This window comes from Ochotona curzoniae, unplaced genomic scaffold (genome assembly GCF_017591425.1).
Source record: "Ochotona curzoniae isolate NIBS_2020 unplaced genomic scaffold, NIBS_Ocur_1.0 scaffold_4701, whole genome shotgun sequence".
In the NCBI taxonomy this organism is placed as follows: Eukaryota; Metazoa; Chordata; class Mammalia; order Lagomorpha; family Ochotonidae; genus Ochotona; species Ochotona curzoniae.
This window is the reverse complement of record NW_024467122.1, coordinates 47,031,551-47,047,760: the sequence shown is the minus strand read 5'-3', so window position 1 is coordinate 47,047,760 and position 16,210 is coordinate 47,031,551.

Here is a 16,210-nt window from a genome sequence, read left to right as displayed (position 1 = left end):
ATTTTAGAGGCGATCAACATGGGATAAGGAAAATATCCATGGCATTTGTATTCATGCCAAGAAAGGATATACAGATTGTAAAGCTTCAGCTATTCAGAGATTTCTCATCTAGCAAATGCCACTAGTGAAACAGAGCAAAGAGGAAACCAGGAAAAAATTGGTGACCATGTGCTTGCCAAGGTTGCGGGGGATATGGAAGTATGGGGGTAGTGCAGGGAGGCCTGGGCTCCTTGGAGCCTCTGGCCTCTGCAATGAAGTCAGTGTGCTAACTGACACTGATGTCATTCGTATCAACCAGCGAGAAACCAGGTGACCCTGTTTGCATCCCCTAGGAGGTTCATTTGCTCCTGTCCCTATGGCAGTACCAATTACAACAACATCTGGAAGCTAAACATGCACCTGTGTAGACATTACAGCGAAGAGACCATTTCTGTGATCACAAAAGCCATGGCAAGGTCTTCATCAGGGACTACTGCCTGGGTCACTGTATTGCCCTGGTTCATACTGGAGAAAAGACATATCTTTGTACAGCTGGTGCTGTGACAAATTTAACATGAAACCTAACCTGAACAAGCATGACAAACACAGTCCAGTCATTACAATCAACGAAAGCAGGATATGTGCAGTTTTGAGGGTTGTCAGAAAATCTTTAGCGTCAGCCAGTGGCAACACATCCAACCTGGCTCCCCTATGAGCCACCTGTCAAGTGGGTACTTCATGTGACTGAGAGCCTCTTTAAATTCCAGGTATGCCCAGGAAGGAAATACAAAGCACTCCGCCTCACTCAAGGGCTGAGCACATCAAAGGGATGCTCCATGGAGGCCAAAACATGGCTGGAGCTTCTGAAATACGTGCAAAAACCCATGAAGGCAAGGAAGACATGAAGGGCACCAAGAGGTAACCTGTGACGTAGTCTGTGAAACTTAAACACAAAGATTACTTCAAGCAACACACGGAAACCCATGGCCAGAAATGGATGTGTGTTGCCCACGAGAAGGTGATGGTGGAATCTGTACCACGTGTTTCATCTTTAGAGCCACATATTCTCCTTTTGTGGGGATGAGCAGGTGGACTAGGACAGAAAGTCTGTTAAGCAGCAAAAGACAGCCAAGTGTTAGGGTTCTTGCTATTCATGTGGAAGACCTGAATGGAATTCCATGCTCCCGGCTTCTGCCTTGCCCAGCACTGGTCACTGGGGAGTGAATCAGTGAATGGAAGATAACTTTTTCTCTGTCTCTTCCACTCTTTCTCCCTCTGTTCCTCTGCCTTTCAAATAAATAAATAAATAAATAAATACCTTAGGAGCAGAAGGAAAAAACAAACATTGATCATGAAACAATATCTCACGGGGCACGCAGCATAGAAAAGTGAAAATCAAGGCAAAATGACCTCCTGAGGAACAGAATTTGGCTGCTGGACTGAATGGATGGGTTGCTCCTACAAGGAAACAAGAGCTAGACCTGTGAGGAAATGCTGAGTCGTTGAACATACTAAAGACAAAGTACTCTTGAAGCATCAGCATTTATTCTCACTTGCATGTCACTCAGTTTTGTGTAAAGGATTGTAGATCAGTGAGCTTGCCTTCTCCAAGAAACATTTTTTTGTTTAGTAAAATCAATGATCCAGAAAAACAAAATAACTGTATTTACAAAAAAGTAGATATTAAAAACCCACACCATAGCCAGCATTGTGGTACCATGAGTTGTCCCTGCCTGCAACACCAGCATCCTATATGGATACCAGTTTGCGTCTCAGCTGATCCATTTCTGGAATCCAGTTCTCTGCAAAAGTACCAGGAAAGCAGTGGATGATGGTCCAAGTGCCTGGGCCCTTACTACTAACATGGGACACCCAGTTAGAGTTCCAAGCTCCTAGCTTCAGTCTGACCCAGCCCTGGTCAGTGAAGCCATTTCGAAAGAGAATTAGAAGATGGGAACTCTCTCTCTCATCTCTACCCTTTTCTCTTTCTTTCTCTGCCTTTCAAATAGATTAAATAAACATTGAAAAAAACCCACACATAATTAAAAGTAACCTTAACTTTAAAGGGAGGATCTCCTTAACTATTTACTAAATTTTCATCATAATCTAATTGCTGTAGGTAATAATGATTCACGTACAAAATACGGTAATATCAAAATCATAGCTATGTTATACTTCTTAAGCTATTATTGTTTTATTTAGTATATACATTTTATTCAGTAACTGTTGACAGAATTTACATGTATTTTATAATTAGTATTTATCATAATCAACAGAAAATCCAAGGTAGATAGCATTCCCATTTGATACAAAAGAAAACTATGTGTGAAGCAGGTTAAAGAACTTCATACAATCATTTGGATGTTTAATCCAATAGTATTTCTATAGCACTATTGCCGTATAAAATACATAATAGTCTTTGATAACCATAAGAATTATCGGAATTAGCAAATAAACTTGAAAGTTTAGCACACTGAATTTAAACATATGAAGCTACTTATTGTACTTTACAAACACCTCCATTAACAATGGTTAACTTAAAATAAAAATGTATGGATAGTTGGAGGAGTAAGTCTCTATTATAGAGAAAAATCACTTATGTGAAATCTTCACTTAGTAGGAATTCAGATGAAGTGAAAAAGAGTACATACATTTTAAAAATTAGACTTTTTAAAATCACCATGAGTCACCACCATTTCCCATGTGAATGCCATATGGAGCAGGCTATTTCTTATTTACATGGCTTACAAAGCATTCTCAGAAAGGAAGGGAAGGAGACAACAGCAGTCAATTGAAGCCAGAGAGGGACTTTTAGCAGACATGTAGTATATATACAGATGAGAAGTAAGTCATGTCACTGACACTAACTTCCGCTCAACAAAATGTGATTTAAGAACCTTGGTTTGTGTTGGAGTCTACTTGGCAATCTATATTGTTTGTGGTGCCATTATAGAAGCTTAGGTTATATATGGCTTTCCAAATTCTTATCTTGGGTTTTATCAACTCAATTTCTCAGTCCTAGAATCACAGAAGGAAATCTTATATGTTCACTACCTCAATCAATGAACGGACAGACTATAATCCTTGAAATGAGAAAAGATGCTGTTGCTTTGAAATTGTAAATGGAAAGGTACTGACTTAATAAAAGGAATTTTAGAGAGAATGGAAGAACAAGCTTTAAAGATAGGAGTTAAACATGACTCGTTAAAGGGATTGCTTCAAAGAAGAATGGAAATTTCAGCTTGCAGCTGGAAGGCACCATGACTGAGAGAAACAAAATTGATACGGATCTAATTCAGAGAGAGAAAAATTACGTTGCAAGAGAGAGGTATGCAAGAGCTGGAAAAGGGAGGAGCTTGTGAGATATATTTTGGTATTTAATTAATTTTAAAATTTTGTTTGAAAGGTGGAGAATTCTTTTGTCTGTTGAGTCCCTGCTCCCAAATACCCAGAACAGTTGAGGCCATGAGACCAGAAATCAATTTAGGTCTTTCATGTGGATGACAAGAGGCCTAAGTACTTGAGCATTACCTGCAGCTTCCCAGAGAGAGCATACCCAGAAATCTGGAACTGGAAGCAGAGGCAGGGCCCCCATTTTGAGATTTGAGTGGCCCAAGTGGTATTTAACCTCTGTGTCTAACACCTGTACCTGGAGTACTGTTCTTGCATGCTCAACAGTGTTGGGACTTAGTAAAACAAAACAATAACAAAAAAACCCCCTCAAAAACACAGAGGAGAGCTTAGTTTTAGATTGGAACATAGAAAGTTCACCTCTGGTAACAGGAGAGGAGGCGGTATGCTTGGGACCAGATGCTGGTGGGCGGGTGGAGGTGTTGGTGGGAACTTGTGGAAGTTCTCTTCAGTTTCTATTTTCCCAGAGAAATAGCAATCAAGGTCAGGAGCTAAGAGTGAAGATGGGGGAGGAGGTGTTGGAAGTTTGAGTAGAGAAGAGAAAATATGTTTTTATTATCCAGGAGGGTAAACTAGTAAACGGCCTAAGAAAATGCACGATGATTGCTGGGCAGTGTGTAGAGAGCACTTGAATTGCTGCATATGTGGTGAATTGGGGGGTGGGCAGGGCTTGTCAGCAGGATGAATGTCTTCTAGCTCCACTCGACTGGGTGGGTTCAGCTGAAGGGTAACATTTCTGAAAGTGAGAGTAACACACTTGTTCATTATCTAACTATCAGCTGCTAGAATCATTAAGAAATGATGAATTTGTGTAAAATCTTCATTTAGCACTAATGGGGAATGTTGAAGGAATATTGGATAATTGAGTGTTTACATTAAAAAAAATTTAAACTAATTTTATTTATTTGGAAGGGGGAGAGAGACAGAACTAGAGTGAATTTACTCCCTTCTGTTGGTTCAATTCCCAAGCACTCACAATAGCCAGGCCTAGGCAGGCTTAGCTAGGAGCTGGAAAGTAGGCAGAGAACCAAGTACTAGAGCCATTTACTTGTTACCTCCCAGAAGAAAACTGGAATCAGGAGTAGAACTTGATATTAAATCCAAGCACTGTACTAATGATGGATTTGGGGATCCCAAATAGCTTCTGGACTGAAGTACCAAATACCTGCCCCCATCAGTAAGTCTTTTCCAAAATGAAGTTCATTCTATTGCATAAGGACTAATTTTTATAGAACTGGAAGATGAAAAAAATTACTCTGATCATCATATGAAAGTTTTGGGATAATAGTGTTTAGCACTGGTTTAAGGAAAGCACTAAGGGTCCAGTGTGGTAGCCTAGTGGCTAAAGTCCTTACCTTGCATGCACTGGGATCCCAATATGGGTACTTGTTTGTGTCCCAGCTGCTCTACTTTGCACCTAGCTCCCTGCTTGTGGCCTGGGAAAGCAGTAGGGAGTGCCCCCAAAGCCTTAGAACTCTACACCCATGTGAGAGACCCAGAAGAAGTTCCTGATTCCTGGCTTGGGTTAGACGCAGTTCTGGCCATTGCGGCCACTTGGGGAATGAACCAGCAGATGGAAGATTTTTCTATCTCTTCTCTTCTATGTATATTTGGCTTTCCAAGAAAAATAAATTAATCTTAAAAGAAATAAAAGTAACACAAGTCTAGTTATTTGAGTTTTATGGAAGTTTGGTATTTGGATACATTAATATACAAAACATGAAAAGGGGTGTCACTGAATATAATGTTCTCATAGCAGTCCATCTATTATGAGTTGGTTATACCTTTGAGAGCAATTGGAATGATATATTTTTCCTCCAAACTGCTTTAGCTTGGAAAGTGAAGCAACAACGAAAGCATAGTTTGCGTTTGAATCTTGGACAGTGCTATCATGACTGTCAATGTTAGTGAGGGCATGATCTGCTAGATTTGCTGAGCCTTTCATTGCTGTAAAACAAACTCATGTCCTCAGATACTTACGTTTTCTAGCAGTTTCAACTCTTTTTATACTCATGAATCTGTTTTGCATTATTCACTGATTTTTAAAAATAACTGATTATATAAGCAATACATATTCACCAACTGTAATTTGGAAAATATGGAAAAATAGAAGAAAACAAGTTATCTACTGTTTCACCACTCAGAGATGAACATTTTGTGGAATTTTGGTAAACTTTTAGCTCATATACATATATTAGAAATTGATATCAAGTTATGCATTATTTAAATCCTTTTTAAGAGAGACAGAGAGATCTCTTTCATCTGTTGATTTACTCTCCAAATGATCGTAACAGGCAAGAGCCAGGAGCTTCTTTAGAGTCTCCCATGCGGGTTCAGGGGACTTGGGCCATCCTCACTGTTTTTCCAGGCACATTAGTGGGGAGCTGGATTAGAAGTGAAACAGCTGCAACTTGAACTGGCACCCCTATGGGATGCCGGAGCCACAGGAGGATTATCTTGCTATGCCATGGTGCAGGCCCCTATTTAAATCCTATTAAAGCTTAGTATTCTATTGTGACATTCTTGCAGGCCATCACATCTTAGTAATACAATTTTTAATGCTCCCAAAGTAGTCTAATTGATGAATGACCACAGTCTATTCAATGATTCTCCTATAACCATACATTTAGGATCTTTTAAAATCTTAGAAAACACTACAGTGAGCAATTTTTAGTCTAAATCCCTGTTTCTCAGCAATGACTATTTGCTTAAGGTAGATTCAGGAAATGGAGTGATAGGTACAAAGAGTGGGACTTTTAAAGATTTGTTTATTTTAAAAAGGACGTAGGAGAGAGGGAGTGAGAGAGAGAGCGAGAGCAAGCTATTTTCCATCCTTTGATTTACTTCCCAAATTGCTGCAATGTCCATGGCTGGGTCAGACTGAAGCCAGGAACCCAGAGCTCCATCCAGGTCTCTCTTCTGCTTTTCTCCCAGGCATATTTGCAGGGAGCTTGATCAGAAGTTAAGCAGCCAAGACACGAAACAGTGCCCACATGGCATACTACAACTGCAGGTGGCAGCTGAAGTGGTCCTGAATAAGCCATTTTTTAAGCTAATGCATCCACATCCTCCCCTGTGTTCTTTTGCTCCATGCACCTCTCCTTAAATTCTAACCCTGTGACAAAGCTCAGGACCACCACTGCTATTCACTTCACCTGCAACGCCCGCTTTTACTCTCACTCAGTTTGTGCAGAGCACTCCAAATGTGAACATTCTCTGCTCACACAGGTAGCTCAGTGTCAGCAGGGAAATCCAGAATTGCATTGCTCTGATTATCCTGCTGATGAACTCTAACAGATATTTCTCTGTTCTGATCCTTTTTTTTTTCCTTTTAAATAGAGAGCACCTATGGAGATTTTCCTTAGTGTCTATCTCTCCTACCTTGCCTTCTCTTTCAGAGCTGTCCAGGCAGACATCACCAAGCGAAACTGCTCATATCCCTGTTAGTGAGCAGGTGCATCTAGCTTTGTACTGTGTGGGGTCTCCTCCACCCCTTCTCCTCTGTCTACGTTCTGCCCTAGTGGATCTCAGTCCACAGACTCAGCAAACTATTTTGGCTGCTCTTCATTTTCTATAATGCAGCTCTATTTTTGACTCTAGCTCCATCCTACTGAAGCAGAGGGGAAAAAATCAACTCTAATCTTTCTTAGGTTTACCTTTTCCTCCCAATGGAGCTGAAGCAGTAGGAAGAAAGATTTGCAAAAGGGAGAGAATGAATAAGGGCAGCAGTTGTGTCATGGCCATTCGTCTGCAGGGAGATGTCTGTTTACCATTCCCTGCTATGGAGCTATCTCTGCTGAGCCTGGGTGTGGTCCAGTAACCCTGGACAGATCACCTGGCTCTCTTTCCTCCCTGAAGTCTTGGCTTTTCATGGGCCTGCTGGGAAGCGAAGCCTCTTTCTCTGCTCTTGGTTGGAATCCACATCTGGTTTTCTCTTGGCTTCTTTTTCCTTTCCCTACCTATAAAAATTCATCTTCTTCTCTGTCTTTCCTCCTCACTGTATATCTGACTTTCCAATAAATAAATAAATCTTTAAAAAATTCATCTTCTTTTGTTTTTCTTCAATAATCCAGTTCTTTAACCAATTTAGTTCACATACCCTGGATCAAGGGTTTTATTTCCTAATTTTTCAAAGGGTGAAAGAGGTTAGAAGACAGCAAAGAAAAAGTCAAAAAGACTTTTTAGAAGGGACAGAACTGATTAAATGCTTTACATATCAGAAGAGAAAACTCAGAATAATAGTTTAAATAGTATCTCCATTATAGTAAACACAGTCTAAGCAAGCAAAAATCAACAAAGTAAAACTGGTTTCTGGGTGTTGGTGTTGTAATGCAGGTGGCTAATTTGCCATTTGCAATGTTGGCATCATGTATTGGAGCCCTGGTTGAGTCTCACTGCTCCACAACCTTTTGCAGAGTGAATCGTTGGGTAGAAGATCTCTCTCATCTCTCTCATCTCTCTCTTTCTCTCTCTCTCTGTCCCTACCCCCATCAATCCTGCTTTCAAATGAATAAACAAATTTTTTTAAAATGTCCTTTTATTCCCTTATATTCAGCTCAGTTCTTTTCTCTGCCAACTTTTTTGAAGAAGTAATCATTATTCACTGTCGTCACTGTGTTTTAGTCTCCCCCTGGTAACCACCTGAAATCTGCCTTTTATTATCATGACTCTATAGAAAATTCTTTCTTGTGATGACCCTGTCCAAATTTGTTTGGATTCTTCAACCATTCCTCCCAACTTTTTTTCTCTTTCCAAGCTCTGCCTTCCCCTTTTCATGTCTAGTCAGTAGCAAATTGTGCATTAGAGACAAGAATGAGTGACAGCCTTCTTGGTTTTAAGGTATTTCATATCAGGTGAGACACTGGGGAGTACAAGCAAGTATTTACACGAAAATGTGTTGTTTTAGAAATTTTGTTTTCCATGCTTTGGAGGTTCTCCATTCCCTCTTCCTGATGTTTTGGTTCCAATCCCATCCATGTGTTTCCTCTTCTTTTGCTCACTGGTTCCTCTCAAGTTTTCCACTCAGGATATTGTAGTGGAATATCGGATTGTTCTTTCCATTACATAGGTTTCCTCTGCCCAGTCTGCCCCTCCAAGAAGTTCTGCATGTCCTTGTGAATCAGTGGTATGCCTTCACCCTTGCATCCAACTGTGGACTGATGTTTGTTGCAAATGGGTCAATTGCTGCAGTGAGATATCCTCTCACCACCACTTCTGTTAGTGACTTGACTCTCGCTCAGTACAGCTTAAAGCCAGCACCACCTTTTTTCAACCCTCAGGAGCCAACCAAATGAATCTTCTCTCTGAAGTCTACCTGCTTCAGACTTTTTCTCTGGTCACCGTATCACTTTGATTTAAACCGTCATACGAAAAAAAAAAATCTTTTGCTTTGCTTTCCTTTGTGCCTGGAACATGGATCTCTCCCCTAGACAACCACAATATTCTGAAAACTGTCTCCTTTTCACATTTCTTCAATATACCATGATGATTTCAAAATCTATATCTGTCTTGTCATTTTCTAGCCCCAAATTCTTCATTGTCTTTATCTCATTAATTGGATTTTTAGTTATTTATTTGAATTATTTATTTATTTTCATTTTATTTGAAAGAGGAAAAGAGAGAAAGAGTAGAGAGATCTTCCATTTGTTGGTTTACTCCTCAAATGCCTGCAACAGCCCAGGACTGGGCCAGGGCAAAGCCAGTGGTCAGCAGCCTGATTCTGGCCTCCTGAGTGAGTGACAGCGTCATCATCTGTTGCCTCTCAGGATGTGCATGAGCAGGAAGTTGGAATCAGAAGCAGAGCCAGGATTTAAACTCAGACATTCTAATATGAAATACAGTGTCCTAGGTAGTGTCTTTAGCTGTCCCTGGATGAAGCTTTTAATTTGTTAACTACCATTTTTAGTATTATGTTTTTGGTTTTATTTCCAAGTAGACTTTTATGAATGTCTGACATGTAGTTTTCCTTAGATTTCAGACATTTGCCCAATTGCTTTTGTTTATCTATTTATAGTTAGATCATTTGATCCTGCAAAACACAAAATGCCCATCACTATCTGTTGGGATCTTAGCCATTTTTAGAACTTATTTAAGATTTATTCTCTTATTTTAAAAAATGAATTTTTGAAAGGTAGTGTAGCACAGAGAAAAAAGTAGATATATAGAGAAATATCCTCTGTTACTGGATCATTCCCCAAATGGCTTCAATGGCAAGGGTTGAGCCAGAATGAATCCAAGAGGCTGGAACTCTATCTGACTTGTCCATGGGGGTCACAGGAGCCTGGGCAGTTGGGCCATCTTTCACTGCTTTCCAAGGCACATTACTCAGAGCTGGATAGGAAATAAAGCAGCCATGACTTGAACTGGTGCTTCAATATGGGACCAGACTATAAGCAGCTGCTTAAGTCACTGTGCCACAAGGCTGGCCTCTCCAGGGATTCCTTCTGTGAAGCTGCTCAGGTCTCTCTAATTAGATGTTATCTGTTCCCCTTTAATTTCTGAAAGCACTGCATTTAGGCCTCTTGTGTATATAGCTTACTCTTCCCTATAAACTGGATAGTGAGTGTGTCTTTATCTTCTCTACTTGGTAGACTAATCACCTTAGAGACACTGTCTTCTTAATCAGTGGCAGACTGAATAGTGCCTGGGATTTTGTCTTTTATATGGAGGGACCCTGCATCTTTTGTCTTTGTCTAGTGATAGACCTCTGGGCAACAGAACTTCTGGGTGATAATGTGGACAGCCAAAAATACTTGCTCCCCACACTCCCTTGCAATCAGGTGGCCAAATGAGTCAGTTCTACACCAGAGATGAAAGCTGAGGGATTCTGACTTTGTAGATAAAGGCACCACAATCCTCTCTGCTTTGTTCTCTTACCTGGAAATGGACCTGAGTTTTGCCTTCTGACCACTAGGCAATAACTTTCAGGGTGCAGATCCATACATTGATTTATTCAGCAAATGTTTATTGAACATCTGCTGTAGTGCCAGACAGTATTAGGGAACCTTTGAAAAGAATTGGAATCTGTATCCCTCATTGGATCATTAAACACTGCATCAGTTTTAACTGCCTGAAGCTGGACTTCATGAATTCTGTTTTCCTCAAGTGCTATGTACTCAACTGTTTCATTATTTGTTGTTATTTTTAAAGCTGCATTTGTTATTCACATCATGTTACTCAATGTATTTAAAGCCTGAAATTGGCTTGGACTGTTGGCCCAGTTGTTGAGGCACTGGTTGGAGTGCCTACATCCACTTTGGAGGGCATGGGTTGAAGGCCCAGTTTCAACACCTGACTTCAGGAGGCAGTAGGGTTAGCTCAAGTAATCAGGCTCTTGCCACTTAAGTGACAAATCTAGAATGTCTTTTTAGCCCCACTGTTAAGGAAATCTGAGGCTCTGACCAGCAAATGGTAGCTCTTTCTCTCTGCCTCTCAAATGAATTAATGCTATTTAAAAAAAATCTTGGAATGTTAAGTAAAACTGGTTCCGCTTTATTATTTCTTGAAGCAATTGTATGGATTTTCTCTATTATTTGTTCAATTTCAAATCTTAACCACTCTTCTTATATTAAGACATACTTCATTTGAATGCATTTGTTATTTTTCACCAGCCAACTGAATTCGATAATATGCATTTTAACATTTATTTATTTTTATTGGAAAGGTAGATTTAGAGAGAGAAGGAGAGAATTTCGGAATCAAGATGCAGAATAGGGTAAGGACATGTTTAAATGGATGGAGAAACATTAACCAGTATGCAGCAGAGAGGACACATTCCAGGAAATAGGAGAGGACAGAACAACAGCAGAGGGGTACCTGGAGACTGACAGACACAGGAAAGCAGCAGACACAATGGTGTGATAGCAAATAGTGATCTGAACTCCACAGCAACCAGGTGGGAAGGGACTTTCACTGGGAGCTCGGGAGGTGAACCCAGACAAAGAACTGCCTGCCCTGCTGGTCTGTTTGATTTGACCAGGAGCATAGACAGAGCGGCAGGTCCCAGATGGGCAGTGCGGGAACAGGGTGGCTTTCACAGCTCAGTCAGCACCCCCAGAGCCAAATCGGGCACCATTTTGTTAAAGGAGGCAAAGGCAAGGGAAAGGACTGAGCATATGCTGAGCTGGAAGTGAGCTCATTTGTGACTCAGCAAACTGCAACAGCATGGCATCCTAAAGCTTCCAGCTAAGACAGGTCCAGGTAGCCCTGAGACATGACAGCCAGCAGATCAAGAACTCCTACAGTGACATGTCAGTATGTACAATATGGCAAAGGACTACAGGGACAACAGTGAGCTGCCCATGTGCTGAACTCAGCGAGAACTCACTTTCAGCTCAGTGCATTGCACTGGTCCCACAGGAAAACAATACTGACTACGGCATTGTATGGGCCAAAATAAATCCGTGTGTCCCTCAGACCTTACAGTCATCCAGTAAGATTACCATCAACAACAATCTAGCTAAATAGGACTCCTGGTGTCTTCCTAATCCTGGGACCTGCTCTAACTGGAAATGGGAGAAATGTTGCAGAGACAGCAATGCAACCTCAGCATGATATCACAGGAGGCGGAGAGTGCTGAGCCAGGAGCTGGGGCTATGGAAACCAGGGTGGAAATCTAATATAAGAACCCAGAACTAGAACTCGCTGGAGAGAGAGGCACAATTGACTACAAACAAAGAGCCATGTACCAACCACAATAAGTAAAACTGAACTGTAGACCTGTGGGTAACACAGCTTAGAAACCTGCCCCAAGGAGAAGATTCTGCTAACCAGAAGTACAATGACTGAGAACAAAGGAAGAGACAAAGGCAAAATGAATATTACTGAAGACTCCCCTGCAAAGGAGCAAAATCCTTTGCCAACTTCAGAGTTAATTGAGGAAGACATCGAGAAAACGGGGGACATAGAATTCAAAACACTCGTTACAAAGCTTCTAATCAACAGTGAGAAGCACGTAAAACAGGTGTTCAAAGCATTTAAAGAATATGTCACACAGCAAATGAATCAAATGAAAGCTGACACATTAGAAATGAAGAATACAAGAATACAGTGGAGCAAATTAAAAGTACAGTGGAAAGTCTCCAAAATAGAATGAAGGAGGCAGCAGAAAGAATCTCAAAATTAGAAGATATTTCCTGTCACCAAGGGGAAACAAACAAAAATATGGAAGCAGAGCTGGATCAGGCCAAAAAAAGTATTTTAAGAAGCCAAATATAAGAGTTATGGGAGTCCCAGAAGGTGCAAAAAGAAAAACTGGGACTAAAGGTGCATTCAATGAAATAATAAGGGAGAATTTCCTTAATCTGGAGAAAGAATGAGGAAACAGGATCCATGAGGGGCACAGAACTCCCAACAAGGTTGACCAAAAGCAATCTTCACCAAGACACATGATCATCAAGCTCTCTTCATAAGGAAAGTGCTCATTAAAAAAAAAAATCAATTGACATATAAGGGAATGCCAATTAAATTCACAGGAGACCTCTCACAGAAAACTCTATAGGCCAGAAGGGAATGGAGTGACATATTCCAGATTCTAAAAGAAAAAAAATCATCAGCCCAGGGTAACAGCAAAGCTTTTTTTTGTCTATGTAAATGAAATAAAATTTTTCCACAGTAAAGTTAAAAGAACTTGCCTCTTTCAAACCTGCCCTACAAATGATACTTAAAGATGTTCTCTTGACAGAGACGAGAAATAGCACCCACCAAAACCAAAGGCAAATGTGAAGAACATCTCAGTAAAATAACAACAGAAAACTAAGTCAATGAACAACGCATTCCTAAAATGACAGGACCAAATTACACCCTGAATGTAAATGGCTTAAACTCAATCAAACATCATAGATTATTAGACTGGATTAAAAAATAAAACCCATCTGTTGCCTACAGGAGATATATTTCACCAATAAAAATCAGTGGAAACTCTATCTCATGGATTTTGTTTTTTTGTTGTCATCAGTTTCATCTCTTCAAATCACTTTCTTCTGATTAAATTCTTTGACTCATAGATCATACAGTAGCATCATTTTCTTCAAGAAGTTTCTTGATTTCCTTTTTCATTTTTTCAGTGACACATTAATCATTCAGTAGCATGTCATTTAACTTCATGGTGCTGTTAATTTCTTTTTTCTCCCTGTTAATTTTGTTTTGTGGCTTTTCATTTAAGGGGATGTATAATAGCTGTGTAATGGAGACTCTCATATCTAGTAAAATGTTATTTAACTTCATGGCATTGTAAATTTCTATTTTATTCCTATTGTTGATTTTGTATTGCGGTTTTTCATTTAAGAGGATGTACAGTAATCAAGAAAGTGGAGACTAACAGCCAGATGTGGGGATACAATACAGTATACATCTCTCTCCTATCAGACAAAGATGGACTCCCAATGAAACTGTTTGCTATATGACAATAGGATAATGGACTCTGCTTTTGTCCATGCCCACAATGATGGACATATGACTGTGCATGAAGAACTATACTTTAGTAATGATACAGGGGAACTCGGTTGGTGGGGGAGAATTGGGGAGGGGATAAGGGAAATCCCAAGGGCCCATGGAACTGTATTATAAAAGAATAATAATAATAAAAAAAGATTAAAAAAAGAGAGACAAAGAGAAAAATCTTCCATTTTCTGGTTTATTCTGCAAGTATCCACAATGGACAGAGCTGAGCCAATCTGAAGCCAGGAGCCAGGAGCTTCTTCCAGGCCTCACATGCAGGTGTAGGGTCCCAAGGCTTTGGGACATTTACTGCTTTCCCAGGCTACAAGCAGGGAGCTTGATGGAATATGAGATCCCAGTTCCTGACAGGCAAAATTTAGCCATTAGGCTACTGAGCTGGGGCCAAAGCTGGCCATATTTTCTTTTGAATGTTCCTACTATGCTCAAGAGATATACTTGTCAAATTTAATGTCAAAACTTTGCTGGTCTTATAATAGTGTGTTTGGGAGTGGTCCTTTTTTCTTGCTAGCAGCAAATTTGCATAGGGTTGTTATTTCCTTAAATGTTGGGAGAATTTACTGGTGGAGCTATTTGGAATGAGAGTTCTTATTGTTTTACTTATGGATTCAATTTGTTCAATGAACACAGGACTATTAAGATATGTTAGTAAGTTCGAGAGATCCTTGACAGTTGGTAGCTATCATCCTACTCTTCGTTTTTATGAGTCCAAATTTCAAATATTACATGTAGAAGTGAGAAAATACAGTAATTATCTTTCTTTGTTTGACTTATTCTACTTAGCACTACATCCTTCAGGTTCATCATATTATATTTGTATTTATCTGAAGGGAGGTGAGGAGAGAAAAAAATAGAGATTTTCCATAGCTGGCTCATTCTCCAAATGCTCACAATAGCCAGAACTTGTCCAGGGAAAGGCTGGACACAGCAAATTCAATATAGTTCTCCCACACATGTGTTGGGAATTCCAATAATTGAACTATCACATACTGCTTCATGCAGTTTGTACTAGCAGGAAGCTGGAGTGGCAGAAATCTTACTTGCTGTACCAAATACTCTTTTCAGTATTTACTCCTTTTTTAAACAAGTGAATGGGATTCCATAAACTGTACTTTCTGTAGTCACTCATTTGCTGTTGGACACTTATGCTGATTTTATATCTTGGCTATTATGAATAATGTTGCAGTGAATACAGGAGTACAAATATCTTTTCAGCATACTTATTATATTTCCTTTTATTACATACCCATAATTGGGATTGCTGAATCACATGGTCACTGTATTTTAATTTTTTTGAGAAGCCTCTATAATGCTTTCCATAATGACTGTACTAATCCAGGAACCCACCAAGTGTCCTAGAGTTCCTTTTGTTCACATCCTTGCCAAAGTCTATTTTTTGCATTTTTTATAACAGCTATTTTAACAGGTTTCCAGTGTTATCTCATTGTGATTTTAATTCATATCTCCTCACCGATTAGTTTTGTTGAATATTTGCGTGTGTGTGTGTGGTGTGTACAATTGCCCATTTGTTATGGACTGAGTAGAATTTATCTTCCCAAAACTCATGTAGCTGTTTAAATTCTGAAGTGTTAGTGTTAAGAGCTGATGGGTTGGGCCCGGCAGCGTGGCCTAGCATGTAAAGTCCTCGCCTTGAATGTCCCGGGATCCCATATGGGCGCCGGTTCTTATCCCGGCAGCTCCACTTCCCATCCAGCTCCCTGCTTGTGGCCTGACTTCTCATCCAGCTCCCTGCATGTGGCCTGGGAAAGCCTTGGGACCCTGCACCCGGACATTGCGCTCACTTGGGGAATGAATCATTGGATGGAAGATCTTCCTCTCTGTCTCTCCTCCTCTCTGGATATCTGACTTTCCAATAAATAAATAAATCTTTATATAAAAAAAAAGAGCTGATGGATTGAGAGTAGAGACTTGATCTAACTGTGGTGGCTAGGAGGTGGGGTCAGTGGGAAACCTTTGGGTCATTGGGGGCGTGCCCTCAGAGGGTGGTCCTTGCTGAAATTTGGTTATTCAACTTTTGTTCAGTCTAGGTTTTTTTTTCCTTTGCCTTCCTGGCTGATGCTAAGACTGTGCCTCCATCAGATACTAGACAAGAAGATATAGGATCCTGTAACCTCAAACTGTAAGCTGAAATTTACTTTTTTGATACCAAAAAAGCTTCTTTCAGGTATTTTAGTTAAGGTAATGAAAAGCAGATTAATGCATTCCTGTCTTATTTGAGAAGTGTCTATTCAGGGTCATTGTCCATTTTAAAGTAAAATTATTTGAATCTTCATACATTTTGGATATTGTCTCCTTATCAGACATATTATCTGAAAGTATTTTCTCCAATTTGTAAACTGTCTCT